Genomic DNA, 17,813 nt, shown 5'->3' with positions numbered 1-17,813 from the left:
TCTTCTTGATCCACTCATCAGGTGATGGGCATTTAGGCTCTTTCCATGTTTTGGCTATTGTTGACATTGCTGCTATGAACATTGGGGTACATGTGCTCCTATGCATCAGCATTTCTATATCCCATGGGTAAATCCCTAGCAGTGCTATTGCTAGGTCATAAGGGAGTTTTTTGAGGAACCTCCACACTGTTTTCCAGAGCAACTGCACCAGTTTACATTCCCACCAGCAGTGTAGGAGGGTGCCCGTCTCTCCACACCCTCGCCAGCATCTATAGACTCTTGATTTGTTCATTTTAGCCACTCTGACTGGCGTGAGGTGGTATCTCAGTGTGGTTTTGATTTGTGTTTCCCTGTTGATGAGTGATGCTGAGCATCGTTTCATGTGCCTGTAGGCTATCTGGATGTCCTCTCTGGAGAAGTGTCTGTTCATACCTTGTTAATCTTTAACTCATCCCTCACTGCTCATTCTAACACTGGTTTTATTAAGCACTGATTTTCTAATTTACGTCTAACTATTGTCAAACCTGGACTTTCCTGGTATATCCAGTTTTAAGACTTTCAAGAGATTCAAAGATGTCAAAATTCTCAGTCTCTTTTTTCCAAAGATTAAATTATCCTAGTGGGAGGGAGAGTTCTGATTTCCTCCTGCTATAGTCAGAAAAGGCTCTTAAGATTCATCTTACTTATAATTTTTTTTCCTATAAATTCAAACGGTTGTTTGAAATTCAGAGTTCATGAACAAGTTTTCTCTCCCACAGATAGATAAAAGAAAAACATCTCTGTAAAATATCTCCAGTGACAATATGACTTTCTTCCAATCAGACTTTGATAATTTTCCTCACCTGTTCACTTCTCTTATCCTTAGATCACTACTAATGTTTACTGATTAACATACAATCTGTATCCTAATGAACAGGGACTCAAATTTTTACTGTTAATCCTCTGACACAGACTCATATTATAAAAGTAACTTCCAAACTTCCTCAGAAGCTAACATTTCTTTAAAATATTATAATCAAGATAAATCTCAAACGATATCTTATGTAAAATAGTTCTGTCTTTACAAAGTGATTAAGTTATTACAATATGCAGAATTTCTAGTTTACTGAATTGATAAAAAGAAAACTTAGTACTTAACATGAAACATCATCCTATGTGCCAAAAGGCAAGACCTCCTGGCAAAATGCAGAAAATAAGCATAGCTCTATTAAACACTATAAACAGTTAAGCATTAAGGGCGCCTGGGTGGTTCAGTCGGTTGAAGTTCTGACTCTTATGTCAGCTCAGGTCATGTTCCCAGGGTTGTGGGATTAAGCCCTGAGCCAGGCTCCACACTTAGTGTGGAGCCTACTTCAGATTCTCTTTCTCTCTGCCCCATCTTCACTGCTTGTATGTTCTGTCTCTCGCCAAACAAACAGGCATTAAAAAACAATGTCCTATTCAAGACTGTACTAGACATTCTAGCTAGGGAATTAAGAAATAAAAGAAATCCAACTTGGAAAGGAAGAAGTAAAAGTATTTCTGTTCTTAAATGATATGATGCATATGTAGAAAACCCCAAAGAATACACATAAACAATAACAAAAAACCCTACCAGAGCTAGTAAATGAAATCAGAAAACTTGCAGAACACAAGTTCAACATTCAAAATCAGTTGTGTTTCTATTAAATATGCAAAAAGGAAACTAAGAAAATAATGCCATCTACCATAGGATCCAAAAGAATAAGACAGCTAAAAAATAAACTTAACCGAGGAGGTACAACACTATAAATTACAAAGCACTGCTAAAAGAAATTAAGACCTAAATAACTGAAAAGAATTCCACGTTCATAGACAGGAAAAGTTAATATTGTTGAAATGGAAATACTACCCAAAGTAATCTACAGATTTAAAACAATCCCTACCAAAAATCCAACAGTCTTTTTTGTGGAAATAGAAAAGCCAATCCTGAAATTCATATGGAATCTCAAGGGATCCAAAGTAGCCAAAACTATCTTGAAAAAGAAGAACTGAGTTAAAAGACACACTTCCTCATTTCAAAACTTAATCATAAACCATAGTAATCAAAACAGCATGGCATTGACATAAAAACAGACATACCAATAGAATAGGATTCAAAGACGAGAAATAAACCCAAATATCTATAGCCAATTGATTTTTTTTTAATTTTTTTAATGTTTTATTTATTTTTGATAGAGAGAGAAAGACAGAGCATGAGGGGGAGGGGCGGAGAGAGAAGGAGACACAGAACCAGAAACAGGCTCCAGGCTCTGAGCAAGCTGTCAGCACAGAGCCTGACATGGGGCTCAAACCTACAAACGTGAGATCTGACCTGAGCCTAAGTCAGAGTCTTAACCGACTGAGCCACCCAGGCACCCCTAGCCAACTGATTTTTAACAAGGGTGTCAAGAGTATTCAATGAGAGAAAAAAGTCTTTTCAACAAAGGGACCAAGGGAGCTGGAACAACGAGATATCTACATGCAAAAAAAAAAAAAAAAAAGATGATGGGGCCTTACCTTATACTATATAAATAAAATGAAATCAATCTTACACCATACATACCAAAATTAATTCAAACTAGATCAAAAACTTAAATGTATGACCTAAAACTATAAAACTCTTAGAAGAAAACATAGGGGAAAGCTTCATGACTTAGATTTGGTAATGTTTCCTTAGAAATGACACCAAAAGGGCACCTGCATAGCTCAGTCAGTTAAATGTCCCACTCTTGCTCTCAGCCTGGATCTTGATCTCAGGGTTGTGAGTTAAGGCCCCCATGTTGGGCTCCTTGCTGGACATGGAGCCTACTTGGAAGGAAGGAAGGAAGGAAGGAAGGAAGGAAGGAAGGAAGGAAGGAAGGAAGGAAGGAAGAGAGGGAGGGAGGGGAGGGGAGGACAGACCAAAAGCAAAGGTAAACAAAATAAAAATAGCTAACCTGGACTACTTCAAAATTACAAACTTCTGCTCATCAAAAGACATGATCAATGGAGTGAAAAGGCAATGTGCAGACTGGGAGAAAATGTTGGGAAATCTTATATCCGATAAGGGGTAATATCCAGAATCCCTATAACTCAACAACAAAGAAACAACTCAATTAAAAAATAACTAAAGGACTTGAATAGACATTCTCCAAAGAACATTTACAAATGGCCTCTCCAAAGAACATTTACAAATGGCCAATAAGCACATGAAAAGAAACTCGGATGCTCCAATCATTATTGATGTACTAATCATTAGGGAAATAATCAAAATCATGAGATACCACCTCAAACCCATTAAAATGGCTATTATTGTATAAATTAATAAAAACCGAAAATAACAAGTGTTGATAAGGATGCAGAAAAACTGGGACTCTTACGCACTTATGTTGGGAGGGTAAAATGGTACAACTACTCTGGAAAATAAGGCATTTCATCAAAAATTAAACACAGAATTACTTTATAATCCTGCAATTTCACTTCCTGGTATATATATCCAAAAGAAGTGAAAGCAGGGGATCAAAGAGATATTTGTACATCAACGTTCTTAGCAGCAGCATTCACAACAGTCAAAAGGTAGCAGCAATGAAGTGTCCATGAAAGAATGAATGGATAAATAAAATGTAGTATATCCATTTAATGGAATATTATTTAGCCTTAAAATTGAAGGAAATTCAGAGGCACCTGGGTGGCTCAGCTGGTTGAGCTTTGGACTTCAGCTCAGGTCATGAACGCACAGTTCGTGAGTTCGAGCACTGCATCAGGCTCTGTGCTGACAGCTTGGAGCCTGAAGCCTGCTTCAGATTCTGTGTCTCCCTCTCTCTGCCCCTCCCTCCTTCCCTCCCCCCAAAATAAACAAACATTAAAAAAAAATTTTAAGAAAAATGAAGGAAATTCTGACATGTACTACATCAAATGTCCCTGAGGACACTATGCTCAGTGAAATAAGCCAGTTACAAAAAGACAATTCCGTATGATTTCATTTTTATGAGGTACCTAGAGTAGTCCAATTCATAGACAGAAATAGAATCCTGGTTGCTAGGGGTGAGAAGGAGGGGAGAATAGGGAGTTGTTATTTAATAGGCATAGAGTTTCAGTTTCACAAGATGAAAAGTTCTAGAGATTGGATTGTACAACACTGTGAATGTATTTATTAACATTACTGAACTGTATACTAAAAAAGAGTTAATATGGTAAATTTTCTGCTATGCCAATCACTTCCTTACCACAAATTTTAAACTTTTGTTAAATATTTCATATACAAAAAGGTGTTACACTTTATAAATTTTTTTAACATTTATTTATTTTTGAGAGACAGATAGCGAGTAGGAGAGGGGCAGAAAGGGACTCGATGTGAGGCTTGAACCCACAAACTGTGAGATCATGACCTGAGCCGAAGTCAGACGCTCAATCGACTGAGCCACCCAGGCAACCCTTACATTTTTTTAATGTTTATTTATTTTTCAGAGAGAGACAAAGAGCAAGAAGGTGGGGCAGATAGAGGGGACACAGAATCCGAAGACAGGCTCCAGGTTCTGAGCTGTCAGCACAGAGCCCGATGTGGAGCTAGAACTCACAAGCAGTGAGATTATGACCTGAGCCCAAGTCGGAAGCTTAACCAACTGAGCCACCCAGGTGCCCTGGTGTTATACTTTTTAATAACAGGAGTGGGGAGTTCGAGGGAAGAAAGTCACACAACTTCTGTTTTGCCAAAAATCTGTATAAGCATGAACTCAATGTCATTTTTCAAGTGTCACTATAATTTAGAGATGAGATTACTAAGAAAAAAAAGAATACTGATGAGTAGGATAACCAATAACCCTAAAGAAACATAATTTCTGCCTTCCATAATTATTCAAAAATCTTTTTTGCATTTTAAAAGAATATTTACATAGTCATTCATCTTTACAAAAGAACTTTATCATTTACCTCCTTCCATGAATTGAATAAAATGTCAAAGAATAAATACAATCCTATTTGCTATTTCTATAGGGTGTTTTAGAAGTTAAGCAGTAAAGTGTCCTTCTTCAGCCTAGGTCATGGTCTCACTGTTCCCAAGTTAGAGCCCTGTGCCATACCCTGTGCTGACAGCTCAGAGCCTGGAGCCTGTTTTAGATTCTGTCTCCCTCTCTCTCTTTCTCTCTGCTCCTCCCTCATGTACGAGCTCGCTCACGTGCTCTCTCTCTCTCTCAAAAATAAACAGACATTAAAAAAATGTTTTAAGTTTTGATTGTTTTAGATTCAGTCAGAAGGCAGCATTTTAATCATCAAGGATATTTTTTAATAGTTTATCGTCAAGTTGGTTTCCATATAACACCCAGTGCTCTTCCCCACAAGTGTCCTCCTCCATGTCCATCACCCCCCCCCTGTTCCCCTTTCCCCCTCCCCCTACAGCCCTCAGTTTGTTCTCAGTATTCAAGAGTCTCATGGTTTGCCTCCCTCCCTCTCCTTAACTCTTTTTCCCCTCTTTCCCTCCCCATGGTCCTGTTAAGTTTCTCCTGTTCCACATAGGAGTGAAAACATATGATACCTGTCCTTCTCTGCCTGACTTATTTCACTTACCATGACACCGTCGAGGTCCATCCACGTTGCCACGAATAGCCAGATTCGTACTAGTAGGCTGTACTAGTTTACATTCCCACCAACAGTACAGGAGGGTGCCCATTTCTCCACATCCTCACCAGCATCTATAGTCTCCTGATTTGTTCATTTTAGCCACTCTGATCTTGCCAAGGATTTTTAAACCTAAAGCACAGGCCTTGTAGAATGGAGGCAAGATAAACCTGGAAAAGATGTGATCAGCACTTAACCTACTCAAATTTCTTAAAAGTAAATGTGGGCTTTAAAAAATGCTTCAAGGGGGCCTGGGTGGCTCAGTTGGTTGAGCATCTGACTTTGGCTCAGGTCATGATCTCATGGCTTATGGGTTCGAGCCCCATGTTGGGCTCTGTGTTGACAGCTCAGATCCTAGAGCCTGCTTCAGATTCTGTGTGTGTGTGTCTCTCTGCCCTTCCGCACATGTGCTCTGTCTCGTTTGTCTCTCAAAAATAAATAAACGTTAAAAAAAATATAGTTTTTAAATGCTTAAAACAGGGGAGTCTGGATGGTTCAGTTGGTAAATAAGCATCTAACTCTTCATTTCGACTCAGGTCATGATCTCATAGTTGTGAGATTGAGCACCATTTTAAGACTGAGTCCAGTGTCAGGCTCTATAGAGGCTGTTTGCCTGCCCCTCTCCTTGCCTCTCTCCCACTCTTGTGTGTGTGTGCCTGTGTGTCTGTATGTGTGCACACACACATGAGGTTCTCTCACAATAAATAAATAAATAAATAAATAAATAAATAAATAAATAAATTCTTAAAAACAGTTAGGGGCACCTGGGTAGCTCAATCAGTTAAGCGTCCGACTTTGGCTCAGGTCACCATCTCGCAGTTCATGGGTTCATGCCCCATATCAGGCTCTGAGTCTGGAGCCTGTTTCAGATTCTGTGTCTCCCTCTTTCTCTGGCCCTCTCCTGCTCACAATCTGACTCTCTCTCACACTCTCTCTCAAAAATAAACATTAAAAGAAACTTTAAAATGCTTAAAATAGGAGCACCTGGTAGCTCAGTCAGCTAAGCATCGGACTCTTAGTTCTGTCAGGTCATAATCCTGTCGTTTGTGATCGATCAACCTCTGTGCTGGGCTTTGTGCTAACGGTGCAGCATAGAGCCTGCCTGGGATTCTCCCTTTCCCTCTCTCTCTGTCCCTCCCCTACTTGCACACACACTCTCTCTCAAAGTAAGTTTAAAAATGCTTAAAACAAAAAAGAAGGCAAGTTAATGATGAAAGGTTTTATCTATGTTTGTATATATATACACATATATTTTGTTGTTATCGTTATTTTAAGATACAATATTTTATACTACTCATTATTCTCAATCTATGTCTACTGAAAAACATCTCATTTTGTTTTTAAATGAAACGCAAAACAAAACAGCTTTCCCAATTATTATATTTTTGAATGAAAGGTATAATAGCTATTGTTTCAAATAATGAAATCTTGCCATTTACAACAACATGGATGGAACTAGAGGGTATTATGCTGGGGAAATAAGTCAGAGAAAGACAAATATCATACGATTTCACTCATATGGGGAATGAGAAACTCAACAGATATACATAGGGAAATATAAGGAAAAATAAGATAAAAACAGTGAGGGAAGCATACCATAAGAGACTCCTAAATACAGGAACAAACTGAGGGTTGCTGGAGGAGACGTGGGGGGAGGAATGGGTTAAATGGGTGATGGGCAATAAGGAGGGCACTTTTCAGGATGAGCACTGGGTGTCTTATGTAAGCAATCAATCACTGGGTTCTACTCCTGCAACCAAGACTACACTGTATGTTAACTAACTTGAATTTAAATTTTAAAAAAAATAATAAAGTAATATAAAGTATGTTGTTTCACAAACTCAGTCAATTCTGATTATTCACAGTTAAGAGCAAACTTCTGAGATTACCGCTATTGTTCCAACAACTGGTTTGGTCATTTTCCACTGTAGGCTATCTACCTGTGAGTACTTGGGAAATAAGACTGTACCAATTCTGCCAAATTAGGCTCATATCTAGACAGTAAAAAAATTTTCTGCGTCTAAGAGATAATGAGTATATGTATATATGTAATAGTACATATTAATTATAATTTATTTCCCACCTAAAGTGAATGGACCAACATCTCCATGTAATACTCAGAGGATTACCTAAAAATATAATCCCATTACATCCAGAAATTAAGTACTAGCTATATTCAAACCTGCCACAGGTAATTTATATAATTGGTGAGTAAGTGTGATTGATACAACCAAATACTCCACAACTTTGCAAGTTTTCTTGTTCCACTGGAAAAAAAAATTGTAAATATTAACAGAAATTTAGCAGGTAAAATTGTACAATCCTAAAAAAGATTACACAGTCTTCCTTAAAAGAAGCAGACAAAACAAACGATGCATATAACAACAGTGGCACTAGTTTCTTAAATGTACCATATTGGAAACCAGTTTCCCAAATAATTCTCCAATTAGTAATATAAGCGGGGGGGGGGGGGGGGGGAACCATATAGCCTTTGAACTAAAATAAAAACATTTTCTCAAAAACAAAAAAACCAAAGCTACAGGTCTTATTTTTTTAATGTTTATTTATTTATTTGGGAGCGGGGGCAGTAAGAGACAGAGAATCCCAGGCAGGTCCCATGCTATCAGCACAGAGCCTGATAAGGGGTTTGAACTCAGAAACTGTGAGATTATGACCTGAGCTGAAATCAAGAGTCAGACACTCAACCAATGGAGCCATTCAGGTGCCCCCAAATCTTATTTTGCATGTTGTTTATAAATTGTTGTCTCTATTTTACGCTGCTTTGTTGATACAAACAAAAATTCAAAATCTATTTCACCTCTTCCTGTTTAGGCATCTTATTTTCAGCATCGTACTCTACTTAAGACAGGAAAAGCATGCAAAAGTCTTACTGGACTCAGACACCATAATTTCCTGCCAATATTCCTCTTTTTATATATTATACATGTTATTTACATTCTTCATCTTAAAAGTAATACAAACTGTGGTCCATTATATTCTTCAAAGATGACCACAATGACAGATTCCTTCCCTTGTGCTCTTCTTATGAGATGTTGATATTCCTCCCTTCAAGTGGTGTGGTCTAGGTCTACTCCCTCCTCTGAACTGAGGAGGGCATTTATGACTACTTTAACCAACAGAAAAAAGCAGAATAAGACTATGTGACTTCCAAAACTCAGTCAAATATGCCATGCAACTTCACCTTGTTCTCTTGGGATTCTCTCTCTTGGAACCTAGCCACCATGCTGTGAGGAAGCCAAGCAGCCAAAAAGAAAGGTCATGTGTAGTGTTCTGGCCAAGAGCCCAGGCTGAGGTCCTTGCCAACAGCCAGCGTTAACCACCAGACACGTGAGTGTGCAAGCCTTCAAATGATTCCAGCACCTAGCCATCAAGCCACCCCCACCCTTCCAACTACTCCACCTCAGACCACATATTAACAGAGACACACTGTCCCCACCAAGTAAGTCTTGACCAAATTACAGAAACATAATCAAAATAAATAATTGGCATGTTTTGGGCCACTAAGTTAATAATAGGTAACTAACACAAGCTCATAAATAAAATTTGAAAAATGCACAAAAAGAGAAAGAAGAAAACTTTTAATTACCCTAAGTTTCAACAGTGTTAACATTTTGACACATACTTTGCCCTCAAAAAAATATTTTTCCCCACTCACCTAAGATTTCAAATGCTTTGTTTTTACCAGAATAAAGGGTCAAAAATTTAAAGATAGTTAATTCTTTGAATCTAACTAGAAACAGGAAGGAAAAACATTATAGTCATTCTACTTTTCTTAGCTTTACTAACTCTTTCACATACCTGTCCTTAGTGAGGTCTGAGGATGGCTGATACACCAATATTCCAATCTATGGATGTGAATCAAGTTCTTGGGTTGCAACAGCAGCTGTACTGGACCTCCTCCCTGGAAGAAGTTGCTGAAGTCCCAAATCTGAAAATTTTAAGGAAAGAAAATGTTAAATATAAACATTTCCTTCCAGTACTTATATTTCCATTGCCACAATTCAGTGAGTGTTGGCAGAGTAGGTTAAGATTACATGTAAGTGAATGCACAGGTTTCACTGAAAGTGAAGTAGGGTAATGTAGATTCAAGATCCAGCTCTACTTCTTACTAGATATATGATCTTACTTAAATTCTCAGAGCACCTTGGTGGCTCAGTCGGTTGAGTGTCCAACTTTGGCTCAAGTCATGATCTCCTGATTCGTGAGTTCAAGCCCCAAATCAGGCTCTATGCTAACACCTGGGAGCCTAGAGCCTGCTTCAGATTCTGTGTGTGTGTGTGTCTGTGTGTGCATGTGCACACGTGTGTGTCTCTCTCTGCCCCTCCCCTGCTCACTCTTGCTCACTCGCTCTTTCTCTCAAAAACAAACTTAAAAAAAGAATAAATACTCTGTGCCTAAGTTTCATCATGTAATGAAGACTGTGGTGACTGGATCAAAATCTTGGGCTGTGAGTCAAAACACCTGGGTTCTAAACTCAAGTTATCATTCTGCCTTGCTGTAAGAACTTTGATACTTCTCTGGGCTCAGATATACCATCTGTAAAAGGAGAGGGTTGCATTAGATAATGGTTCCTGAAATCTAATCCTAAAACAGATGCCAGCCATGACTAAAAAAATAGGTGTAAAGTTACCAACTGTGCTTACTCTGAGATTGTCCTTCCTACTTTTTTTTGTAGGAAATGGCTTCTTTTATGAGATGATGTGATAGACAGTAGTATATATTTTTTAAATATCTTAAACAGTCAAAATCAAAAGCCTGTAGCCCTATGTAAACAATATAATTTTTTTTAGAAATTCTTGTATCTATATGATTTACATGAGTTCTAAAATCCCCTCTACTTCTAACATTCTGTGTATTCACTATTTAGCATTTTTTAGGTACCTAAAATGTGACACTCTACCCTGCTCCTAAAAATCTCCCAATCTAATAGGGAATTGGACACATAAACCTCAAGTACAGTATAATGGGTTAAGTTTTCTAATAGAGTCTTTGCACCTTACAACATATAAGAGGTAAAATAGTGGAATGAATGAATTTTTTAATTAAGTAGGATTTTTTAAATTATTATTTAAGATTTTATTTGCAGGGGATGGGGGGTACCTGGCTGGCACAGTCAGAAGAACATTCAACTCTTGATCTCAAGGTCATGAGTTCAAGCTCCACATTGGGTGCAAAGATTATTTAAATAAATAAAACCTAAAAAGTGAAATTTTATTTTTTTAAGTAATCTCTATATCCAATGTGGGGCTTGAACCCACAACCCCAAGGTCAAGAGTCGCACACTCCACCAACTGAGCCAGCCAAGTGCCCCAAATTAAGTAGGATTTTAGAGCCTTAGAGTTGTACGAGGAATTTCTTAACGTCTTTAAGTCTCAATTTCCTTATTTGCAAAACAGGAATGATTACAGATAACATAGAGTTGTCGTAAATAGATATGATGTAAAAACAAAGGACAATCCATCCAAAAGTTTGGCTTATACACTTTCCAGAAAACAAATTAAAAATGTATCATATATTAATGATCTGGCATAAAAGGGATTATTTACAACACTTCTTTTCGAATAGACTGTAAATTCTATGAAGCCAGAGACTTCACTGTATCCTCAAGACCAAAACAGTGCCAGGAAAATATTTGTAGAGGAAACAAAATAGATGACAGATCATCCCTAAAGTCCTCTGACTTTTAATCTTTGGCTCTTCCAAAATTCCATCTAAGGAAGGGGAAGCTAAAACATCATCTGAATTTATAAAATAAAAAATATGCCACCTTAAATGATTTGATCAAGGTCACAAGGCAGGTTCACTATTAAGTTCATAAGGCTCAAAAACATTTTTATAATATACTATTTTTTAAAGTTTTAATTTATTTATTCATTTTAAGCAATCTCTACATCCATCATGGGGCTTGAACTTAAACTCCAAGGTCAAGAGTCACATGCTCTGGGGTGGGGTGACTGATAGGATCATTTCTCCCATCTACCATAGCTTACATAACTAAATTAAAAAGGAACAAGGAAATACATCCCTAACTTCTTTAGAGATCACTAAAAAGCAAATTAGGTTCGATATGTACTTTGTTTTCTATGGCAAGCACAGGTCTAGAAAAGTTTTCATTAATCTCTATGAAGATTTTCATTAAAAATAAAAAAAAATTAAAATAAAGTTTTGATTTCTCACCTACATTCTACACCTCATTTTCCCTATTTATGATATTAGATTTAGTCTGAAACATAGATATTCCTATTCCTAAAAAACATTTTCTAGAAATCTATTAAATGCAAAACAAAACAAAACAAAAACAAAAAAAACCCCATAAATGTTAAATTAGGGTGTGGAGAGACCACCAGAACAAGGTACCAAAGTAGAAGACTATAAAAATATAAAACATCTATGGGTGCCTGGCTGGCTCAGTTAGAAGAGCATGCAACTCTTGATCTAGGGATTCTGAGTTTGAGTCCCACATGTAGAGATTACTATAAATAAACAAACTTTTTAAAAATGTAAAACATCTACACTGCAAAAGCCATCATGAAGGAAAGTTAAGACACGAATGACAAATTAGTAAAGTCTCTACAATACAAAACAGAGATTTAATGCCCTTAATGTATATAGAGCTCTTATAAATTTATAAAACAACATGGGCAGAAACACATGAAAACATAACTTACAAAAGAAGAAATAAAATCATAAGCACAGCATGTAAACTTCACTAGTAAGAGACACAAATTATTATCATGTCAGATTGACAAATACTAAAAGTATCAGTAAGAGCCAGTGTTCTATAAGGTATATAAAATTTGGCACTCCTATTCACTACTATTGAGATTCTATCTATCAATAGTTTATCATTATAAAAGCTTTCAAGAAAATAAAGACATTTCAAAATATGCCCATCCTTTGACCCAACAGTCCCACTTGTAAAATTTGTATTCTAGGGATGCCTGGGTATAGTTCAGTCAGTTGAGAATCCGACTTCAGCTCAGATAATGATCTCACAGTCCGTGGATTAGAGTCCCATGTTGGGTTTTGTGCTGACAGCTCAGAACCTCCAGCCTGCTTCAGATTCTTTGTCTCCCTCTCTCCCTACCCATCTTCCCCCATCTCTCTCTCAAAAATAAACAAACATTAAAAACAATTTACTCTAAGTAAATGGTTGTGTTCAAATATATATGTACAGAGGAGCCATTACATCTGCCCAGCACATAGCCAGTGTTCAATTAGTATCTGAATAATAAATAGTACTGTTGAAAGATCACAGCATTGTTTATAATAGCAAAACTGCTACCATTACAGAAGTATCTACAAATATGCCATAGTATATCCATACATTGAAATCCTATACAGCCATTAAAAATGATAATGCAGGGCATTTGGGTGGCTCAGTTGATTAAGTGTCCAACTCTTGATTTCAGCTCAGGTCATGGTCTTGTTGTTAGTGAGCTCGAATTCCAGGTTGGGCTCTGCACTGATAATGCGAACCTGCTTGGGATTCTCGCTCTCTCTCTGCCCCTGCTCCTCTTGTGCACACGCATACACAGACACATGCTGTCTCCCTCTCCCAAAATAAATTTTTAAAAAACCTCTTTTTAATGATAATGCCCATCTATCATCATTAATCAGGGAAAAAACAGTAAACCCTATGGTGTTTCTTCATAAAAAGTAAACAAAGAATTACCATATGATCCAGCAATTCCATTTCCAGGTATACAACCAACAGAATTGAAAGAAGGGACTCAAATATTTTTACAGCAAAGTTCATAGCATTATATATAATAGCCAAAAGATGGAAACAACCTAAATGTCCACTAACAGATTAACTAATAAGCAAAATGTGGCATATACATACAATGGAATATTATTCAGCCTTAAAAAGCAATGTTCTAACACATGCTACAACATGGTTGACCTGGAAAACATACGCTGAGTGAAATAAAACCAGATACAAAAGGACAAATATTGTATGACTGCATGTTTTTGAGATATTTGAAGTAGTCACATTCAGACAGAAAGGCAGAATGGTGGTTGCCATGGCTGGGGGAAAGGGAGAACAAGTTGTTACTGTTTAATGTATGCAGAGTTTTAGTTTAGAAAGATAAAGTTCTGGAGATGGATAGTGGTGATGGCTGCACAACAATGCGAATGTACTGAATGAATGCTACTGAATTGTACTTTCTAAAATGGTTAAAATAAAAAATATAATAACATGGTTAAAATAGTACATCTTATGTATGTTTTATTACAATAAAAAATTATAATGAAACCATAATACATCTTCTAGACTGGAATAAACATATTATTTTTGAGTTCTATTCATAAAATAAAAAGTGAGATTTAAAAAATGCATTACCTTGGTTATTTCTGTTCTATTACTATTATTCAGTATCCCCTACACAAGTCATCAACAATAGTACCAAATACACACCTGTCAGAATGACTAAACTCAACAACACAAGAAACAACAGCTGTTGGCAAGGATGAGAAGAAAAAGGAACACCTGTGCACTGTTGGTGGGAATGCAAACTGATACAGCCACAGGGAAAACAGTATGGAGGTTCTTCAGAAAGTTAAAAGTAGAACTACGCTACCATCCAATAATCTCTCTACTGGGTATTTGCCCTAAGATTCCAAGAGCATGAATTCAAAGGGATACATGCACCCTATGTTTATAGCAGCATTATTTACAATAGCCAAAATATAGAAGCAGCCCAAGTGCCCAGTGATGACTGAATAAAGAAGATGTGGTGTGTGTGTGCACACGCACAAGTGTGTCTAACGGAATACCATTCAGCCATAAAAAGAATGAAATCTTCCCCTTTGCAACAACATGGATAGGGCTACAGAGTATAATGCTAAGAAAAATAAGCCACTCAGAGAAAGACAAATACTGTTATTTCACTCATATATGGACTCTAAGAAACAAAACAAACAAGAAAGGAGTTATTATTATTATTATTATAGAGAACTTACTGATGGTTACCAGAAAGGAGTGGGGGTGGAAGATGGGTTAAATAGGTAATGGAGATTAAACAGTGTGCTTGTCCTGATGAACACAGGGTGAGGTATAGAACTGTTGAATCATTATACTGTACACCTGAAACTAACATAACATTGTATGTTAACTGGAATTAAAATAAAAACCTAAATGTAATTAGTACCAAATGTAAATATTCTTTGTCTGAGGTTCAAAGCATAGCTCTGTAAATTACAATTCTCATACATATTCTAAATATTAGACACTAAGTCAGAGTTAAAACATGTAGCTTCTGTGCTTTTTACAAGTTACTTAAGATGAAAGTCAAATAAATTCCCATAAATTCCCATAAACTAACTCTCATGCTCTTCAGCAAAAAATTCAAGCTATCTACAATACAGCAGAGTAAAGAACTCAAGTAAGAAGAAATATCTCAAATGTCTGAATACGCACATTAGAAAGTCACCAGAAAACTGAAGAATAAATTACTGAGATCTGATCCTTTGCGAATACTCAGATTATGGTCAAAATAAGTAAAAGGAGGAGCCAAGTCTGATATTGAAGTAAACATCAAGAATAGAAAGTTCCAACCAATCCCATCTTGACCCTTGCATCTTCTGAGAATGGTCTGACTCTGGCATAACTCAAAATATTTGATTAGGGCATACCTAGGGAATTCATTCCATAAAGGAGTGGAAGGAAGGTATGTAAGGGCTGAATCCAAATTTAGTCCTATCTGAAACTTTATTAAGCTCAAGTACCAGAAGTTTCCAGGTGTGGGAGCAGTGCTCTGCTTAGCCAGGTACACTCTCACCTCATGAGATGCTGCCCTCCGGCACACTGTAAAGGCAAATATAAGTCAGGTTAACACACTGCTCTCCCCAAGAAACCAAGACAACTATTTTAAACTGTGAAAACATTTAGGTCACAATTAGCACTTAAAGAGGAAGAGAAGTAGGGGCACCAGGATGGCTCAGTTGGTTAAGCGTCCGACTTCGGCTCAGGTCATAATCTCTCAGTTCGTGGGTTCAAGCCCCACATCAGGCTCTTTGCTAACAGCTCAGAGCCTGGAGCCTGCTTTAGATTCTGTGTGTCCTTCTCTGTCTCTGCCCCTCCCCTGCTCACATTCTGTGGGGTTTTTAAAATTTTAAAATGGGTTTTTAAAATTTTTTTAAAGAGAGAAAAAGAAGTAAAATGGGAAAGATGAGTGCATCACATATACTAAGGATGAATACCAATCCTCCTTTTTCTTTAAACTGTGGCGGGGGGGGGCAAGTCACCATCAAAAATGTTTAAAATTCACTGCTGTAGGGAAACACTTGTATGTCTACACCTGAAGACAAGCAAAAATATTTGTGCAATACCAACAAAATGGAAAAAAAATGCCCATCTTTAGGAGAAAAGATAAATTGTGGTACAGTCATACAATGAATACATACATCTGAGAAAATGAATCATGGTTACACACACTGATTTGGATGAATCTTAAAAACAGAATACTGAGGAGCACCTGGGTGTCTCAGTTGGTTAAGCATCTGGCTCTTGATTTCAGCTCAGGTCATGATATCACAGTTCGTGGGTTTGAGCCTCACATCAGGCTCTGTGCTAGCAGTGCAGAGCCTGCTTGGGATTCTCTCTCTGTCCCTCCCTCCCTCCCTCGCTTTCACTTTCTCTCTCTTAATATAAATAAACTTAAAAAAATTGATTAGCCAAAGCAAATAAAAATATATATGTCGTAAGTGCATACATATGTAACATGGTTCCATTTTTACAGCTAAAAACCAAGCAACACTAAACAAAATAGTTTTGAAATACATACAAATGTGGTAAGCTTAAAGGAAAGGAATAATAAAACCAAAACAAATTTCTGAATAGTTTTATCCCCGGTGGAGAGGCAGGTGAATGGAGATCAAGGAGAAATGAATTTACAAAAATAATCATCACAACACTAATCATTACAGCTAAATGGTTTTTCAAATTATTTTTTTAACATTTATTAATTTTTGAGGAAAGGAGAGACAGAGTGTGAGTGGGGAAGGGGCAGAGAGAGAGGGAGACACAGAATCTGAAGCAGGCTCCAGGCTCTGAGCTGTCAGCACAAAGCCAGACACGGAGCTCAAACCCACGAACGGTGAGATCATAAACCTGAGCTGGATTTGGAGGGCCAACTGACTGAGCCACCCAGGCACTCCTATAATTCCAATTTTGAAGAGGAAAAACTGTGACTTTGAAAGATTAAGACGGTTTCTACTTGGTGCAGGAAGTTCACCCAAATAACAACATACAAAATGTGACAAACACATAAATAAACAATGCATAACTAGCTCAAAAATAACATAAATCTCTCTCAAGCAGTGATAAGAAACATAAATGCAAATTGGTAAGCAGTGCTAAAGCCACGAACCCACTAGGATCCTAGTCCAGAAACAGTGGCAGCTGGAAGTTTGCCTTCCCTGGGGAACAAAGACTAAAAGTGCTCCATATAAGACAGGGTTTACCAGAGCTAGGCCAGAGCAAGGTCTGGGGTAGGTCTCCGTTATAAAGAAAACTTGGGGTGCTTGGCTGGCTCAGTCAGTGGAGCATTTGACTCCTGATCTCAGGGTTATGAGTTCAAGCCCCATGTTTGATGCAGAGATTACTTACAAATACAATCTTAAAAAAAAAAAAAAAGAAAAGAAAAGAAAAAGAAAACTTGCCAACTCTGCCTGGGTCTATGGTTTATAGTAAATAACTCCAACGAACGTTGTAGGACACAGACACAGCTTCAAAACCAAAAAAGAAACCAGGCTATCTGTTAGCTCTGTGACTGGATCTACAATATCCACATTATCATCAATACCTCTGAAGGGCAGGAACTCTAAACCCAGTTCTAGAATTGAGGTTCAGAGGCAAGCATAAGACTTCTATACAAGGAGGGAGGGGAACACAGAGGGATTGTGAAAGCTCGTTGAGTCTCAATATATTTGCAAATAATATATCTGAAAAGAGGTTAATATTCAAAATATATAAAGAATGTATACAACTCAACACCAAAATAATAATAATCTGATTAAATTGGGCTGAGGACCTGGGGTGCCTGGGTGGCTCAGTCATTAAATGTCCAACTTCGGCTCATGTCATGACCTCACGGCTGGTGGGCTCAAGTCCCCAGTCAGGCTCTGTGCCGACAGTTTAGAGCCTGGAGTCTGCTTTGGATTCTGTGTCTCTGTCTCTCTCTGCCCCTCCAACA

General features: G+C 37.5%; 1 protein-coding gene and 1 long non-coding RNA gene across 11 annotated transcripts in view; one reads left to right on the top strand and one right to left on the bottom strand.

Moving 5' to 3' along the window:
* The window catches only part of LOC115302810, a 63,344-nt gene that overhangs the window by 3,001 nt on the left and 42,530 nt on the right, over positions 1–17,813 (top strand). The window lies entirely within an intron of this gene.
* The window catches only part of NUMB (NUMB endocytic adaptor protein), a 184,873-nt gene that overhangs the window by 141,530 nt on the left and 25,530 nt on the right, over positions 1–17,813 (bottom strand). For 7 of the 10 annotated variants that reach the window (XM_029952777.1, XM_029952785.1, XM_029952782.1 and 4 more), the window contains exon 2: positions 9,412–9,541. The gene's annotated coding sequence lies outside the window, so the exon portion shown is untranslated. Of the gene's footprint in view, positions 1–9,411; positions 9,542–15,252; positions 15,274–15,345; positions 15,427–17,813 lie in introns of those variants that run through there. The other 3 variants (XM_029952779.1, XM_029952778.1, XM_029952780.1) reach the window with 3 other exon arrangements.

This window comes from Suricata suricatta, chromosome 9, assembly GCF_006229205.1.
Source record: "Suricata suricatta isolate VVHF042 chromosome 9, meerkat_22Aug2017_6uvM2_HiC, whole genome shotgun sequence".
Lineage (NCBI taxonomy): Eukaryota > Metazoa > Chordata > Mammalia > Carnivora > Herpestidae > Suricata > Suricata suricatta.
Note: the sequence above shows the minus strand (reverse complement) of the source record. Positions and strands in the feature narration are given on the sequence as shown.